Raw genomic sequence first — 15765 nt, 5'->3', positions numbered from 1 at the left:
AAAGGTCTAATTTGATTGCTGGAGATACTTGATTCCTAAATCAACTACTGTTCTCAGCAACTTTGACACTTTTCACTGGGAGAATTTGTGACAGTTTGATTTTGTTATTTTTTCATTATTTAAATATGTTTTTTAATTGAATTGTGGCACTACTTTGTTGTTTGCTGCCCTGGGTTCCTTTGAGAGGAAGGGCTGGAATAGTAATAGTAATAATAATAATAATAATTGTTCCTTACTTCATATAATTTATACAGCACTTTAAAAAAATCCCTCAAAGTAGTTTTATAACAATAATATGCAGGATTTGATATGAGGTAGCAGATCTGCTTCCTTGACTCCAGCTCTATTCTGTTTCGGGGGTTGGAGAACCTGTGGCCAGGGGTGGACCTTAATAATATGACGCCTTGCGTGTGGCCAAAAATTGACATCCTGACCCCACCTGCAGCCCTTGCGCCACCTTCCCAAAGGTGGCACTGGTTTGGGGAAAGAGGAATAAGGCTCTGGCAGCATCCTAGAGCCCTCATTTCCAAATCTGGGCAAGCACTAACTAGGCTTTGAGAAGAAGGCCTGAAGGTACACCCTTGGCTCCCATGCTTGGGGGAGGGAGTCCTCTGCTGTGACCCTTCAGACATCTTCTGTTTGAGGATTTGCAGGAGCCCATAGTTTGCTATTGCCCACGCTCCCAGTGGTAACTAAACCTTTCAGCCTTTAGCACTGGCCATGTTGTAACATCACATGAGATTATGCATTGAATTCCGTGGACGGTCTTGTGTTTTTTGGCATCTGTGTTGAGAGACAATGGAGGGCGCCTCTGGGGATGAAGTCAAGCTACTGCATCAGCAGCACCAACCGCCCTGGGATGCAAGCCTGGGCAATGTGTTTGGAGGTCCTGGTCTACCCAGATGACAAGACACACACACACCCAGCCTCGCTGATGTGGTCCAGGGTGCAGGGTGGGGACCAAAGATGGACAAACGACCCCAGAAGGAGCACGACATGTCCCTCACCAGAGGCACTACCAATGTGCTCGGCTTTGGGACTGTACCATGTGTGCCCTTTATAAAACAGTGAATTCGTGGGCTCCTGGTCAGGGTAGTGGAGGCAGAGAATAAAGAAAAGCTATCCTCGCATGATCCAACACAGCACAAAAGGCTGAAGCACGGAAACTGAAGGCCATGTTTTCAGTGTGCTTCTCTCCCTTGCCCAGAATACAGGAAGGCCAATGTGTTACAGACATTATGATTTGTACAAACAAATCCCTCACGTCTTCTCAGTTCATATTTATATATCTTTTTCATCTAACGGTTTACAGCAGTAAGCAGTAGATGTCCCCCAACCCTCCTCAGTTTTGGCTTCCGTACCCAGAATAGTTTAAAGCCGGAAATTCTATCATTTTTTATAAGGTACTTTCCACATCCCTCGCTTGAAGGTCACGCTGATGATTATCTCCAGTATAACTGAAGAACCATGTAATTACAGCGAAATGTCACCTAGAAGAATAATCGCTTCTAGTCAAACGTCTCAGCTAGAAATATGCTGCTGCCAGTCTCCACTTCTAGAATAAAGTTGGAAGCAACAGGGAAAGGGTGTGGGGAGAGATTGGACCTTTTCCTTCACAGCAGTTTTGTTTTCTTCCAAACAGTGTAATCTGTTTTGGTTCCGAAATTGAATTACTTAAGTAGCTTGTCCCAAGATCCCTTATTTGTGCAATGTTCCATCTCCTTGTGGTTGCTATAAAGTTACGTTCCGGCCCCCTCTGATTAGATTTCATAGCGGGCAAATTACAGCTTCTCCTTTCGAAAAAGCACTTTTGCATTAGTCACGAGGATTAGTAACACTCAGATCAAAGGATATCTTTACAGAGATCCTCTAGACACGCAGAGAGCTAGCAACTTGTTGAGGAGATGCAGAATTAATCTGGGACATAAGGACTATAATCTTTATCTGCCCCACCAGGCGCTGACTCTCAAGTCCTTTTGTTTCCAAGATGTCTTAAGCATGTGTGTCTGTATCCCAGGGTTATCAGCAGTAGCAGAACTTTTTATCTGAAACAGATCTCATATTATCTTTAATCCTTCTAGGACCACAGAGAGCTATTTGAATTTGCTGTAGGAGAAGTCAGCAGCATTTATACCAAAGGAAGCTTGTTGTGGTCTTTGGGAAGAAGAAGAAGAGTTTGGATTTGATATCCCGCTTTATCACTACCCTAAGGAGTCTCAAAGCGGCTAACATTCTCCTTTCCCTTCCTCCCCCACAACAAACACTCTGTGAGGTGAGTGGGGCTGAGAGACTTCAGAGAAGTGTGACTAGCCCAAGGTCACCCAGCAGCTGCATGTGGAGGAGCGGGGAAGCAAACCCGGTTCACCAGATTACGAGTCCACCACTCTTAACCACTACACCACACTGGCTCCCTTACTCCCTTGGGCAGTATGCATCTAGCACATCCCATCCATACAATAATTTCTGATTCTGCAAAGGGACTTTCCCCCCTCCTTCCAGCATCCATGCCCTGCATCCTCACCCAATTTGTTCTGAAGACACCAGCCAGAGCACCAAGGGGTCTCTACCCCCTACCTCACAGGGAGAACATCGTGGGAGGTAGGAGGTCAGTCTGACCCCATTGATTGGCCACTGGCCAGGAAAGGGGCAGCTCTGCTGGTGCTTGCTTTCCTCTAGGTCCCCAGCTTGAAAAACAACTCCCTTTAACTCTGACAACTGGTCATGGTAGCAAGGGATAATGGGAGTTGAGAAGGCTGCTCTAGATGTTGTTGGATTATAAGTCTCTCTCTTTTTTTAAGGATATTTATTAAAGTTTCCAATTTTTTATATTAACAAAAAACAAACAAAGAGATTAAAAACAAACATATAGTTCATAAAACATACTTTTCAATAACAAATTTCTCTGACCTCCTCATACCTCCCCTTCTTGTATTCCATTTCAGATTATTTGTTCAGCAAATCCTTAACTTAAAGCATTACAGCTTATAATATCACTTTATTTTCTATCCAAACCCTTTTTTTCATCCATGTTCCTTTATATCATTACAGCTAGAAACCACTCAATTTCAATCCAACATCATTCAGCACTCCTTAATTTTACAATATTTCTGTAAGCAGTCTTTAAATTTTTTCCAATCTTCTTCTGCCGACTCTTCTCCCTGGTCACGGATTCTGCTCGTCATTTCTGGCAGTCCCATACAGTCAATCAGTTTCATCTGCCATTCTTCCAGAGTGGGTAGATCTTGCGTCTTCCAATACTTTGCGATGAGTATTCTTGCTGCTGTTGTAGCATACATAAAGAAAGTTCTGTCCTTCTTTGGCATATAATTCTCATCATGCCTTGTGACTGGCAGTGTTGGCTGGGAATGATGGGATTTGGAGGCCTATGACATCTCAGGAGCCCAACCCTGATTTAGACCACACATAACAGAGTTTGGCCTTTCTACAGGCAGTTTGCTCCTTATGTTTAGCAGGCTATTGGAATTCCCTCCAGCCTTGGGGGGATTATAGCTATTACTTCTCTGGTCTTAATGGGCACTGAGACAGGGAAATAAAAGAATCACGCATGAACAACACTGTACATGAAAATCTACCATGTTATGATATAGTGATTAGAGAGGATCTTGTTGGTTCCTTTTTTGTTTCCTCTTTCTTTCGTTGGAGAAGCTTCCATCCCTGCTTTGTGACTTCTCCTACTTCTTCTGGTCATGGGTGAAGGGTTCCAAAAAGGCAATTCAAACCTCTTAACTTTTTGTGCATTGTATGGAGCAGAATTTTCTCATGGGCTGCTGGTCGCAGGATGTCCTGTTTATAGTTTTCCGGGTTTGGTGCACATCAGCCTTTCCACATGAGAAGCCAATCCTGCCCCGATCCTGCCTTTTCCTCTTTCCTTCACTTGCAAGCTGCTTGAGCCTTCCAGCGTTGAAACTCCGTCGTGAAGTGGGGGGGGGGGGTTAGAAGAAATGCATCCTCAACAAGGGCTCTGTGAGACCAGAAGGAAATTTGAGAGCGCACACTATAATTTGCTGGAGGAATCATGCTATTTACACGCGGCTATAATAAAAGCCTGCCAATTTTTTTATTTATTTTGCAAGTGGCTCGCCGGCAGCAACAGGAGCGTTAAGCAAAAAAGTGCCTCCCACAAATTCCTTGGATGACCATAGAAATCGCTGGGTGTAAAGGCTCTCACGATGTATAATAAAGGGGGCGGGACAGAACTGGAGTACTTGATGTGCAGAAAAAGCTGCCCGTGCTGTCAGAGCCACCGCTGGGAAGCTACAGAATAGATATAATTACAACCATTTGTTAGCTCTTTGGGCAATAACCCGTACTTGCATAACAGCCCCAGCAACTCATCTGTAAAGTCTGTTATGGCAACAAACAAAGCTTGCTAAGGAAGTGCTAACATTTCCTTTTCCCAAAGAGTGGAGCAAGTTGAAGTCAAGTTTGTTTTTAATCCAACCTGAGGCCCTTCAGATGCATTTGGAATACACCTCTCAACATCCAGCATAGTCAACGGTCAGAGGTGATGGGAGTCCAAAAGAAATCTGGGAGACATCAGGCTGGAATATTATTATTATTATTATTATTATTATTATTATTATTATTATTACTCCACCAATCTGACTGGGTTTCCCCAGCCACTCTGGGAGGCTTACAGCACATAAAAAATGGTAAAATATCAGACATTAAAAGTTTCCCTACACAGGGCTGCCTTCAGATGCCTTCTAAAAGTCAAAGAGTTGTTTATTTCCTTGATATCTGATAGGAAGGCGTTCCATAGGGCAGGTGCCACAACCAAGAAGGCCCTATGCCTGGTTCCCTGTAACCTCACTTCTCACAGTGAGAGAACCGCCAGAAGGCCCTCGGAGCTGGACCTCAATGTCCAAGCTGAACAATGGGGGTGGCTACTTCAGGTATACTGGGCCAAGGCTGAGGCTGCTTCAGATCTAAGAAGCTAGAAAAACTATGATCTTTGATCAGATATAGGTCCATGTTTTGATTTCCTTCTGAACACCAGCAGGTTGCTTATGCTTTGTCTGCTTGGAATGAGCTCAGAGATCCCTCCTTAAGAAAAGTTCGAGGCATGTGCAAACAATGGGTCCCAGTGAATTTTATTGTTTGTTTATTAATTTATATTCCACTTATATCAGAACCAGTGAAGGTGGTCAATGTCCTGTGTGAGTGTCTGGAATGTGTGGATGAGGGTGAAACCAGATGCAATGTTAAATGTGTCTTTGCATTTAACATGCATCTTTTAAAAATGCAAATAGCATCCAATGGAGAGCACTGGCAATGATCAGAATCACAGAAAGCAGGAAGGAGGGATTTAACACTTTCCTCTCCTGCTGTGATCCTGAGGAAAATTCATCCTTTGAAGATGCTATTTGCCTGCATGGAATTCCCTCATGAAGTTTATTTTATTTTTATCTTTTTTAAAAAAACCAACCAATTGACTTGCCTTTCTGCATAATGCCTGGAATGCCACACAAACACCACATATCACTGAGGCAATAGAAAGTGAATATTGCATCTCAATGGAAATGGACAGTGAACAGCATATCGATTGTCTCCAATCGATATAAAATTGTATTACTATGGCATGATTTCTATGATCGTCTCGCACATATACTTGTTTCCAGGGCAGGGGGAGAATGTGCTGTGGAACTTCACGACGACAATCCTCTTCTGCAAAGAGCAGAGGGTCGCTGCCTTAAAACATTTCCACACACAATTTGTGCCCAAGCATGTAAAGTCCAAAACCTTTTCGAAACTGTTTTTCTGCTTTAATGCAGCAGGAGGAAGGATGTCAGATTCCCTCTCCCCTTCAGCCTTTAGAACTCACATGATTATTTGCTGCTATCGCACGCACAGAAATGGCATCAGATGCTCTTTTTCATGAGTTTTCATGAAGATGTCGAGCCCGTGTGCAGCAGCTGTGAAAAAAGGCAAATTCCGTGTTAAGGATCATTAGGAAAGAGATTGCAAATAGAACTGCCAATATCACAATGCCGCTGTACAAATCTACAGTGCCACCGTGCTTGGAATACTGTGTGGCCAGCTTGGGTAGCCTGACATGAAAAATAATATCACAGAGCTAGGAAGCTGCGGCCAAAATGATCAGCTGAAGGAATTGGGGCTGGAGCAACTCCCCTTTGAGGGAAGGTTACAACATATGGGGCTGTTTGGTTGGGGGAGTGAGTAAGGGGTGGCATGAAGTATAATGATGTTATAGATTGGGGAGACCCTCCTAAACCCTAGAAATTAATAAACGGTAGGATTTTCATTATTTGGAGTATAGAAGGGAAAACTGCACGCCAGTGGAAAAATACAAGCTAAGCTTCCTTTCCAAGCCAGGACATCACCTGGTATAGATGTATTAACATGACAAAAGGTCTTGGACATTCTGGGCAGACAGAAGGTTACCAGGGTAACTGGGTGTGAAGTCACAGGAAAATATTGTCTTTAGCAAGGTGTGCTGGGAGGGAGGGAGAACATGGGGAGATCCATTTTGGGCAGGCTGGCTGAAGGCTGGCTGGGAGAGATGCCTTCAATTCCAGTGCTGACCTGCAATGGGAACTAACTCTTCTTGGGGTGACAATGCTGTAAGATTGGGACTCCCTCCATGCAAACTGAAGGTCTAAATATGTGAATAAATCATATTTCTTAAAACTACGACAGTCTCTGCCATGTCTTCAATTCTCCGAAGAAGCACAAACCCTGGGTGAGCACCTGGAACCTCCTGGAGTCTTGCTACCCCTCGAGAGTGGAGGTGGCACCCAGCTTCTATAACAATATTACATATGGTGTGGCTTAAGTGGGCAGAGGTAGTTTTTTCACCCTCTCCATAACACTAGAACCTGGGACCATCCCGTGAAGCTTAACATTGGAAGATTCAAGACACAAAAGACAGTGCATGTAGTCTACTGTATGGAAGTAAGAGTCGTCACATCCATTGCTCCACCCACTTCCCCCCTGTGGTCTCACCCAACACCGCCATGTGGCCCCCAGCTGGTTCTCCATGCTGGAATGTGGCCCTCAGGCTGCAAAAGCTTTTCCCTTCCAGGTGAAGCAGACATTTTGCATTGTTTGTTGTGGATTATCTCGCGCCACCTCCACCACTTAAATGACACACCAGCGGAGATGTAGTTCATCACTTCTAATACAACATGAGGTTCTGCCCACGCTAGGTCCTTATTTGATTGTGGAATGCTTTGAGTGCTGTTTATTTTTAAAACAATGCGCCAATATTTTCAGCGCGGCTTATATGGGAAGAACCAGTAGGCAGAACTCCTACGTACAGCTTCATTTCAGAACTTCACACCAGCTATGCCAGCCAGCAAAAGAATCTGCTTCTCACAAAATTGCCACTCTGCATTCATTAAGCTGTCAGTTACTCACCAAACTCTTGGATGTCCATACCGTTATTGCAAGGAGCAGAAAAAGGAGCAAGCAAAACTATTATTATTCTCAATAAGAAAATTTAACTTGTTAGTTGCTTAACACAGAAGAAAAAAAATTCTCTAAGTGACTTACAAAAATCTCTTTATTGTTACTTACAACTTTTGTTTGTACCTGCCAGATGTGGAAGAGAACTTAGGAGGAACTGACTTGCCCAAGGCTACCCATAAGATCTAGAACCAAGGTGAGATTTGCAGAAGTGGCCAACATTTCTCCATGCTGTTTTAATGATCAAGGCACTTTTTGGCTCAAGGTTTTGCTCGGCAGAGCAAAAGTGACTGTTTATTGTTCATCATCCTTAAGTCGGTTGAGCTCTGCTGCTCTGAACTCTAAATAAAAGATGGATGGGAATTAGATTAAACAACAAAGCCGCAAGAGAGTGCCCTGTGTGTGTGGCTTAAAGCAATAAAAAAAGCCCTGTAATTGCATGTGCTTTTGAATTAACCAGGCCACGTCTTGCAGCAAAGCAAGCCTGCGTGACTTGTAGCCCGTCAAGCCAAACACAGTTTATGTATCATGGCTGAGATGCTGCTGGATGGGGGGGAGTGTTGCCAAGCATCTAGAAGACCTTCAATATATGGGTGGTAGGCTGTAGGATGGATGGCGGCTAACAGATTGAGGCTGAATCCTGACAAGACAGAAGTACTGTTTTGGGGGACAGGAGGTAGGCGGGTATGGAGGACTCCCTGGTCCTGAATGGGGTAACTGTGCCCCTGAAGAACCAGGTGCACAGCCTGGGAGACATTTTGGACTCACAGCTGTCCATGGAGGCGCAGGTCAATTCTGTGTCCAGGGCAGCTATTTATCAGCCCCATCTGGACTGTCTTGCCAGAGTGATGCATGCTCTGGTTATCTCCCACTTGGACTACTGCAATGCACTCTATGTGGGGCTACCTTTGAAGGTGACCCGGAATCTACAACTAATCCAGAATGCAGCAGCTAGACTGATGACTGGGAGCGGCCACCGAGACCACATAACACTGGTCTTGAAAGACCTACATTGGCTCCCAGTATGTTTCCGAGCACAATTCAAAGTGTTGGTGCTGACCTTTAAAGCCCTAAATGGCCTCGGTCCAGTATACCTGAAGGAGCATCTCCACCCCCAGCACCAACGGCCTTCTGGCGGTTCCCTCACAGTGAGAAGCCAAGTACAGGGAACCAGGCAGAGGGCCTTCTCGGTAGTGGCACCTGCCCTGTGGAACGTCCTCCCACCAGATGTCAAAGAGAACAACAACTACCAGACTTTTAGAAGACATCTGAAGGCAGCCCTGTTTAGGGAAGCTTTTAATGTTTAATAGACTATTGTATTTTAATATTGTATTGGAAGCCGCCCAGAGTGGCTGGGGAAACCCAACCAGATGGGCGGGGTATAAATAATAAATTGTTATTAAATTATTATTATTAATCAGCTTAGCGGATTATAAATTGTGCTGCTCTGTTGTAAAGCACAGACTGGCCTTCTCTCAGCTGCCCTACAGAATACAAGTAGAGAGCTCTGTTGGATCACCCCAGTGGCCCATCGAGTCCAGCCTGCTGCTCTCACAGTACCCAACCAGATGCATGCAAGCAGGATCGGAATGCAACAGCGTTCTTCCTCCTGCAGTTTCAGCAGCTGGTAATCAGAGGCACAGTGCTTGCGACTGTGGAGGCAGAACACAAGACTCTGGAGGTACATTAGTAGCCACTGATTTATACTCCACGAATTTGTCTAATCCTCTTTTAAACCCATCCAAGTTGGTGGCCATCACTGCCTCTTAGGGAGCAAATCCCATAGCTTAACTATGTGCCGCGTGAAGAAGGACTTTCTTTTGCCTGTCTCGAATCCTCCAACATTCAGCTACATTGCATGTCCACAAGTTCCCACATCATAAGAAAAGGAGAAAAACATTCTCCAGCTGCTTTCACTGCACCATACATAATTTTATAAACTTCAATTGTGTCTCTTTTTACTCACCTTTCCTCTAAACCAGGGTTTCCCAAACTACAGTTCCCATAATCCCTGACCACTGGTCCTGCTAGCTAGGGATGATGGGAGTTGTAGTCCAAGACCATCTGGAGAAACCCTACTCTAAACTGAAAAGCTCCAAGTGTGGCAACCTTTCCTCACAGGGGAGCTGCTCTTTCATTTTGGTTGCCCTTTTCTGCAAATTCTCCATTATCCTTTCTTAAGGGGAGCTGACCAGAACTGTACACAGTCTTCCAAGATTTGCACAATGGAACTGCAGTATGTGCGGTTTTATCTCCATTCCCTTTCCTAATGCTTCTTAGCATGGGATCCACCTTTTTCATGCTGGGTCAACACCTTCCATGAGGAACCTTAGACCTGGAGGGGCAATTGTGGTCCTCCAAGCTTTTCTGTCTAACCTTTGGGAATCCCCCAAGGCCAGGCCACAATCCCTTCTGGTTCTACTTCCGACCTTCCTCAAGAATCTTTGCCTGGCTGGAAAGTGTCCTTCAACTCTGATAATAATGGAGGGGGAAATAGAGAGGCGGGTGGGAGTGTCTGCAGAAACTCGTGTAAAAGTAAAATTTGCATTCACGGCTCCACCCATTTTTCCTCTGGCCCCACTCAGCACTGGCATTTTGGACCCCAGAAAGCAATTTGCCCCTCAGACTGAAAAAGGTCCCCCAGCTACAGAGTAATGAGCTTAAGGAAATAATTTCTCAATAAAAGCTTTTCGTATTACTGTACCATGTCTCAGAGCAGAACTGTAATCCACACTGTACAGAACCGACACTAACTGCCTTCTCCATGGTACTTGCCAGCAAAAATATATAATTAGCTGTAGACTCTGAAAGGCCCTATGAGTCTATGAAAGTGAAAGGGCTGTCCTAGCCCTCGTCAGTTGTAGTAGCTCTTTAATTGCCATGCATCCCTAATGCAATGAGGTTTCTCACACAGCATGTGCCCTTACTTGTTAATTTCACCCTAAAAAAAAACACCAAAGCCCACCAAAATCTAATAATATTTCCATCGCATTGTCCTTTTGTCCCCACAGATGTGATTTAAAGGAGATGGGGCTGGGTGCTACAAACAAAGTATCCTGCGCTTTTGTGGGGAAATTAACTTAATCGCTTCAATGTTAATTGTTTTAGCTACACGAGATTGACTAGGCAATAAATGGTTCCCCCAATTTTCTTCTTCAGCAGAGCAAGAAATTAGACAAGTTGAAGCAAGATAATAATCAGCAGGGGGAATTATTATTTTCAGAAAAGATGCCTGGAACCCAGAGAATTAAATCTCCGTGACAGCCAAGACGTGAATATTAATTGAATCTCAAATAATTCTTTTTTTTTTCAATTTACGCCTGACAAACAACAATCACAAGGTGGCGGCTTCAAATCATTTGTTTGATTCCTTCTCTCCCCTGTTCTCTCTTTCAGATGGCTGTAGGGCGGAGGTGGGAAGACCTTAGGTTTTTGCACTTTGTTTTTGACTAGATCCTTGCAGCCCATCAGCTACAGGGAAGGGCAAAATGGTGGTTCGGGGTGTGTGGATGTACATGCAAAGGATCGTGTCCTCCTGAATATACCAGCCTAGACTGTCAGATCTTCCTCGGAGGCCCTTCTACAGGTTCTCCTGCCTAACTGGTGAGGCGGCTTGGCCTTAGAGTGAGGGCCTTCTTCAGTTGTGGTGTCCTAATTATGGAATACCCTCCCCCTACAGCTCACTTGGTATTAAGATTTTTCAGTGCTAAGTGAAGATTACCGCAGGCCTTTTAGAACCATACTTCAGTCCTTGGAACAAATTATGTGCAGCCTGGTTTTAGTTCTTGTTTTTGGAATGATCTTAAACAGCTAATGCTGTTTTTAAAAAATATGGACGTTGCATTGATTTTTCTGTTTTGCCTTTGTTGATGTGGTTTGAGTTTTGCAGAAGGAAAAGGAAATCCAGAAGAGTACACATGTCGGTTTCTTGCAGCAAAAACAATCAAGGAGCCTTGAGGCACCTTAAAGACAAATGAATGTCATAGTATTTGTACCCTGCTACCATACTTTTGGGTTGTCAGTAACAGACATTGTGCTTCAATAAGACACTAAATATATAAAAATATTATTCATTCCATCATAAATTTGTTAGTCTTTAAAGGGACTGCAAGATTGTTTATGAATTTTGTATAAACTGTCAGAGGGCATTGTTAATGGGAAGTCAATTAATGTCCAAATAAATAAAATCAATAGGTTGCAAACCTATGCACACCACTGGGGAGTAGGTCCCATTAAATTAAATAGCACTTATTTTCGACTAGACATGCATCAGGATTGCACTGTTAAGGTTAAACAACAGCATGCCTCTCAAACACATGGTCATCTTAGGAATTTATTTCCTGAGTTCACTGCCCTTTCACAGAAAAAGCTACTCCTGGCTCTCACAAGCAACGGGGAAGAAATTTGATTCAGTTCGTATTTAAAGGCAACCTCACTTAATTTGCACTTTCTGAAACGACACACAAACCGAAACACAGGCGTCCCTCGAAATTCACATTGCAATGCAGTTTTCCAGCCAAATATGGTGTGCAAAAAAAAAAAGGATTGTGCTATGCTACCATGAGTATGTAAATGCACATGTTAGTGAAAACAGCATGGGAAAATGCATTACATTAGGCAAAAAATGAATATGTGTACACTAGGAAAAATTTGTAAAAAAAAACAACTTATGAATTTTCACGAAAACTTTTTTTTAAAAAAATTACAAACTGATGTGGAGAACTGAACTTAAGATTGGAACAATGAGAAACTGAAAATGATATATTTGCCTCACACACACATCCTCACACTTTTTCCATTTCAGCAAACTAATTTAGGGAGGCGGGTTGCTGCTACTGTCAAACAAATTTGGATCAGAAAGCCTTGCTACTCTACCATTCTACCTTTGGTCTAGCCCTGCTGCAGAGCAGGTGACCAGCCCCTCTGCCAAGCCCAATCGATGGCAAAGCAAACATTCCCAATTCTCTGAGCTTGCCTTCTTAGCACCAACCTGCCTTACGGTGGATGATGTTGTCTTTTTGTGGGCTTGTGTTATTTGTTTGTGGCAAAAGATCTGAGCCAGAATGACAGCAGTGAACCTACACGACACGACGCATCTGCTATACATGTAATATCCAACAACAAGGGATTGAGGGGACGCCACCTCATGTCATTTCTCCTCGTTCAGCTGCTCTCAAGGAAGCAGAGTTTGCTATAACAACATTGTCAGAGCAGCAGTCAGTGGCAACAATTAGCTGTCAGTTGAATAGTTCTTTCCAGCACTGCCTGCAGAGAGATGCAGGCAACTGCTATCACACTTTCATAGAATCATAGAATCATAGAGTTGGAAGAGACCACAAGGGCCATCGAGTCCAACCCCCTGCCAAGCAGGAAACAAACAAGAGCATACAGCTCTGCAGTAGCTGTGATCCTCTGGAGTGTTTCCTCCTCTGGAGTGGAGATCTTCTGGATCACAAGATGTGATCCACCCAGACAACATCGGTCTTTCAGCCATTCCTGACGGTCCATTTAAGGTTCAATAGCAGGCATCTTCTTTCCATTGCACCTCTACTACAAAATGCCCTTCTTTCTGCCATACGTACAACAGCAGCCATCAAATGCTTCAGATGCTGTGTGTGTGTGTGTGTGTGTATTTGCCCAGGCTTTTCAGACTCAAAATAGCAGATTCAGGCTGCAGTCACATGGCAGTTTATTCTGTTTTCACAACTTTTCCCTAACTGTTCCACATTATGTTTGAGCTTTCATGCAATCAAAAAACCTCTTCTGGAATTATAGTGGAAGGCTGCGCAATTTGACTGCTCTTTTCCATGTTATTTGCTTCCAGGGAAAAATCCATTTGCAAATAATGTGTTATATTCCACAGTAGTTCACGATATGCCACCATAGTTCCAGAGCTGGCTTTTACATTGTTTGGAGGTTCATTTGTAACGTGGAAATTAATAGCTAGGGAAATGTAATGAAAAAGGAATAAACTGCCATGCTGTCATATAACTGTGGAATTGTAAGGGATCTGAAGAGTCATCTAGTCCAATTGTCTTCAGTTGTCTTCAGTGCAGGAATTACAACTAAACAATCCCTGACCTGACCCTATGCATGCTTCCTGGGGAATAATTGCCCCTGAAATCAATGGGATGTTTTCTGAGTAAGCAGGGGCGCCATCTTGCTCTAAGGATTGTGGGTGCCCACCACCGCAACATGGACTGTGATGTCTCTCTCTCACACATGCCTACAGGTAGTGTGTGTGATGTCACACACACTAAGTGCAGGCATGTGTGTGTGACATCAGATCCCCTCATTGTGGTGGCTGGCAGTGGCAGCAGGTCCTCTTCCTCCTCTCCACACCCAGCAAGGCACCCTTTTTTGTGGAGAGGGGCTCAGGCTCAGAGGTAGAGAGACCCTGAGTCCGTGTCTGAGTCCCACCCCCCAAAAAAGGGTGCCTTGCTCTCTGGCTGTGGAGGGCAGAGAGGAACTGATTCTCTCAGAGGCAGCACCGCTGCTGCCTGCTGGCTTTTCTCATTGACTTTGTGGGTTCCCAGCCCCCAAAATTATATTATTGTGGGTGCCCAAGCACCCATGGCCCGCTGGAGTTGGCTCCTATGTGAGTAAGCCTGCACCAGGCTGTGAGCCCAACCATGATTCATATCATGTTCAGTTGTGTTTAAACCTACTAAGATGGATTACATCTTTTTTTCCAAGTTAGGTTGCCAACTGGCCAGGAAAAACAATGTTATGTACTGAGTTGAATAGGATCCAAAACGCAGCAACCTGATTGGTCCTAGAACAATAGGGTCCAGAATGCAGCAGTCTGATTGGTCCACAGGAGCCACCCAATCCTGCTCCAGGTGGAAGTGAATCCGCAACCTGATTGGCCTACAGGAGAATCCCGGAATTAGCCAATCACGTGGGGCCCATTGTGTAAACAATGTATATAAAGCAGACATTCTGGGGGAACTTCCATTCCTCCTCACCACTATGAGCTGAATAAAGAGCATGAAATCCATTCTCAACTCCAAGTATATATCAAACAACAACAACAAAGCAGCCCTGGGTTACTCCCCTGCCTTTTAACAGACTTGATGGGCAGAGGAGAAGACACATTTGGGCGTTTTCCATTGTATGAAACCAAACATCGTCACCCTGCTAATTACAGGAACCTGGTCAGGAGCACTGAACCCTCTTCAAAGGGATTGGAAGAATAGATTGGGTCTGTTGAAATAAACGTCTTCTCTCAAATGCAGGCGCAGGGACTGCAGAAAAACACAGTGATGCAGCAAGGCCCCAGTGCCTCTGCCGTCACCCCCAAAGAGTTTGCTCCAAATTTACACCCCTTTTTCATTTGCAAATATTGCAGAGCGCATGTTGCGTGGCACTACTAAGCCTGCTTTCATTCAGTTCAGCGGCAGAATGCTCTCTGACCATTAAAACGACGCCACGCTGTGTCAGGCAGGCTCTTGTGGGGAGATAATACTGCGCTGCTCAAAAGCAGCATGCAGCGAAAGGAAGGGAAGAAGACAATTATATCAAAAAGCCGGGGGACCCCTCTGGTTCACAAAGCCCATCTAAAACGAGAATGAGAGAAAGAGATAAATATTTTACTCTTAGGTTCTGAATTGCCTAATGCAGAAGAAGAAGCATTTCTGTGAAACAGTCAGGTAATTGGAAAGTTACTTCAGGGCAAATGGAGCATTTTGGACTGAGCTCCTGCAGCAAAGGGAATAATTTGCTTGCATGTCACCAGCTAGCTAACAAGCTCACTGTGTTAGGGGCATGGCCCAGCGGTAGAACAGACCCCCCTGCATGCAGAAGGCTCCGAGTTCAAACTCTCCCATCATCTCTAGTCTTAAAAGGATCCCAAGTAGCAACCTCGATAGACCCCTACCAGATACCCCAGGAAGCTCCACTTGGCCAGAGAGCACCAGACTGTGCCATCTTGATGGCTTGACCACACGTCTTTCCACAGTGGGGACATAGGTTTCCAGGTGGGAGTTGATCACGCTGTGGATTTGCCAAGCGTGCCATTCTCTTAGCATATTTCTCCCTTGCGACACGAGTTCGAGTGTCTTCAAAGCCCATGACACCTTTGGTAAAGGCTGTTCTCCAACTGGAGCACTCGCAGGCAAGTGTTTCCCAGTTGTCAGTGTTGATACTACATTTTTTTAGATTTGCCTTGAGACAGTCTTTAAACCTCTTTTGTTGACCACCAGCATTACGCTTTTTATTTTTAAGTTTGGAATAGAGTAGTTGCATTGGAAGACAATCATCAAGTATCTGCACAACATAACCAGTCCAACGAAGTTGATGTTGAAGAATCATTGC

The 15765-nt window shown here is 44.4% G+C and overlaps 1 long non-coding RNA gene across 1 annotated transcript; it reads right to left on the bottom strand.

The window, feature by feature from the left end:
• Positions 1-3465: 3465 nt before the first annotated feature.
• Positions 3466-6394, bottom strand: LOC128417180 (uncharacterized). Its single transcript, XR_008331402.1, has 3 exons — positions 6274-6394; positions 5846-5936; positions 3466-3982 (listed from the first exon to the last, which is right to left on the bottom strand). It is a non-coding gene; the product is annotated as an uncharacterized LOC128417180 (long non-coding RNA).
• Positions 6395-15765: the final 9371 nt, after the last annotated feature.

This window comes from Podarcis raffonei, chromosome 7 (assembly GCF_027172205.1).
Source record: "Podarcis raffonei isolate rPodRaf1 chromosome 7, rPodRaf1.pri, whole genome shotgun sequence".
NCBI classification, from domain to species: Eukaryota; Metazoa; Chordata; class Lepidosauria; order Squamata; family Lacertidae; genus Podarcis; species Podarcis raffonei.
The sequence above is the reverse complement of the archived record's forward strand: the minus strand, read 5'-3'. Positions and strand labels throughout refer to the sequence as shown.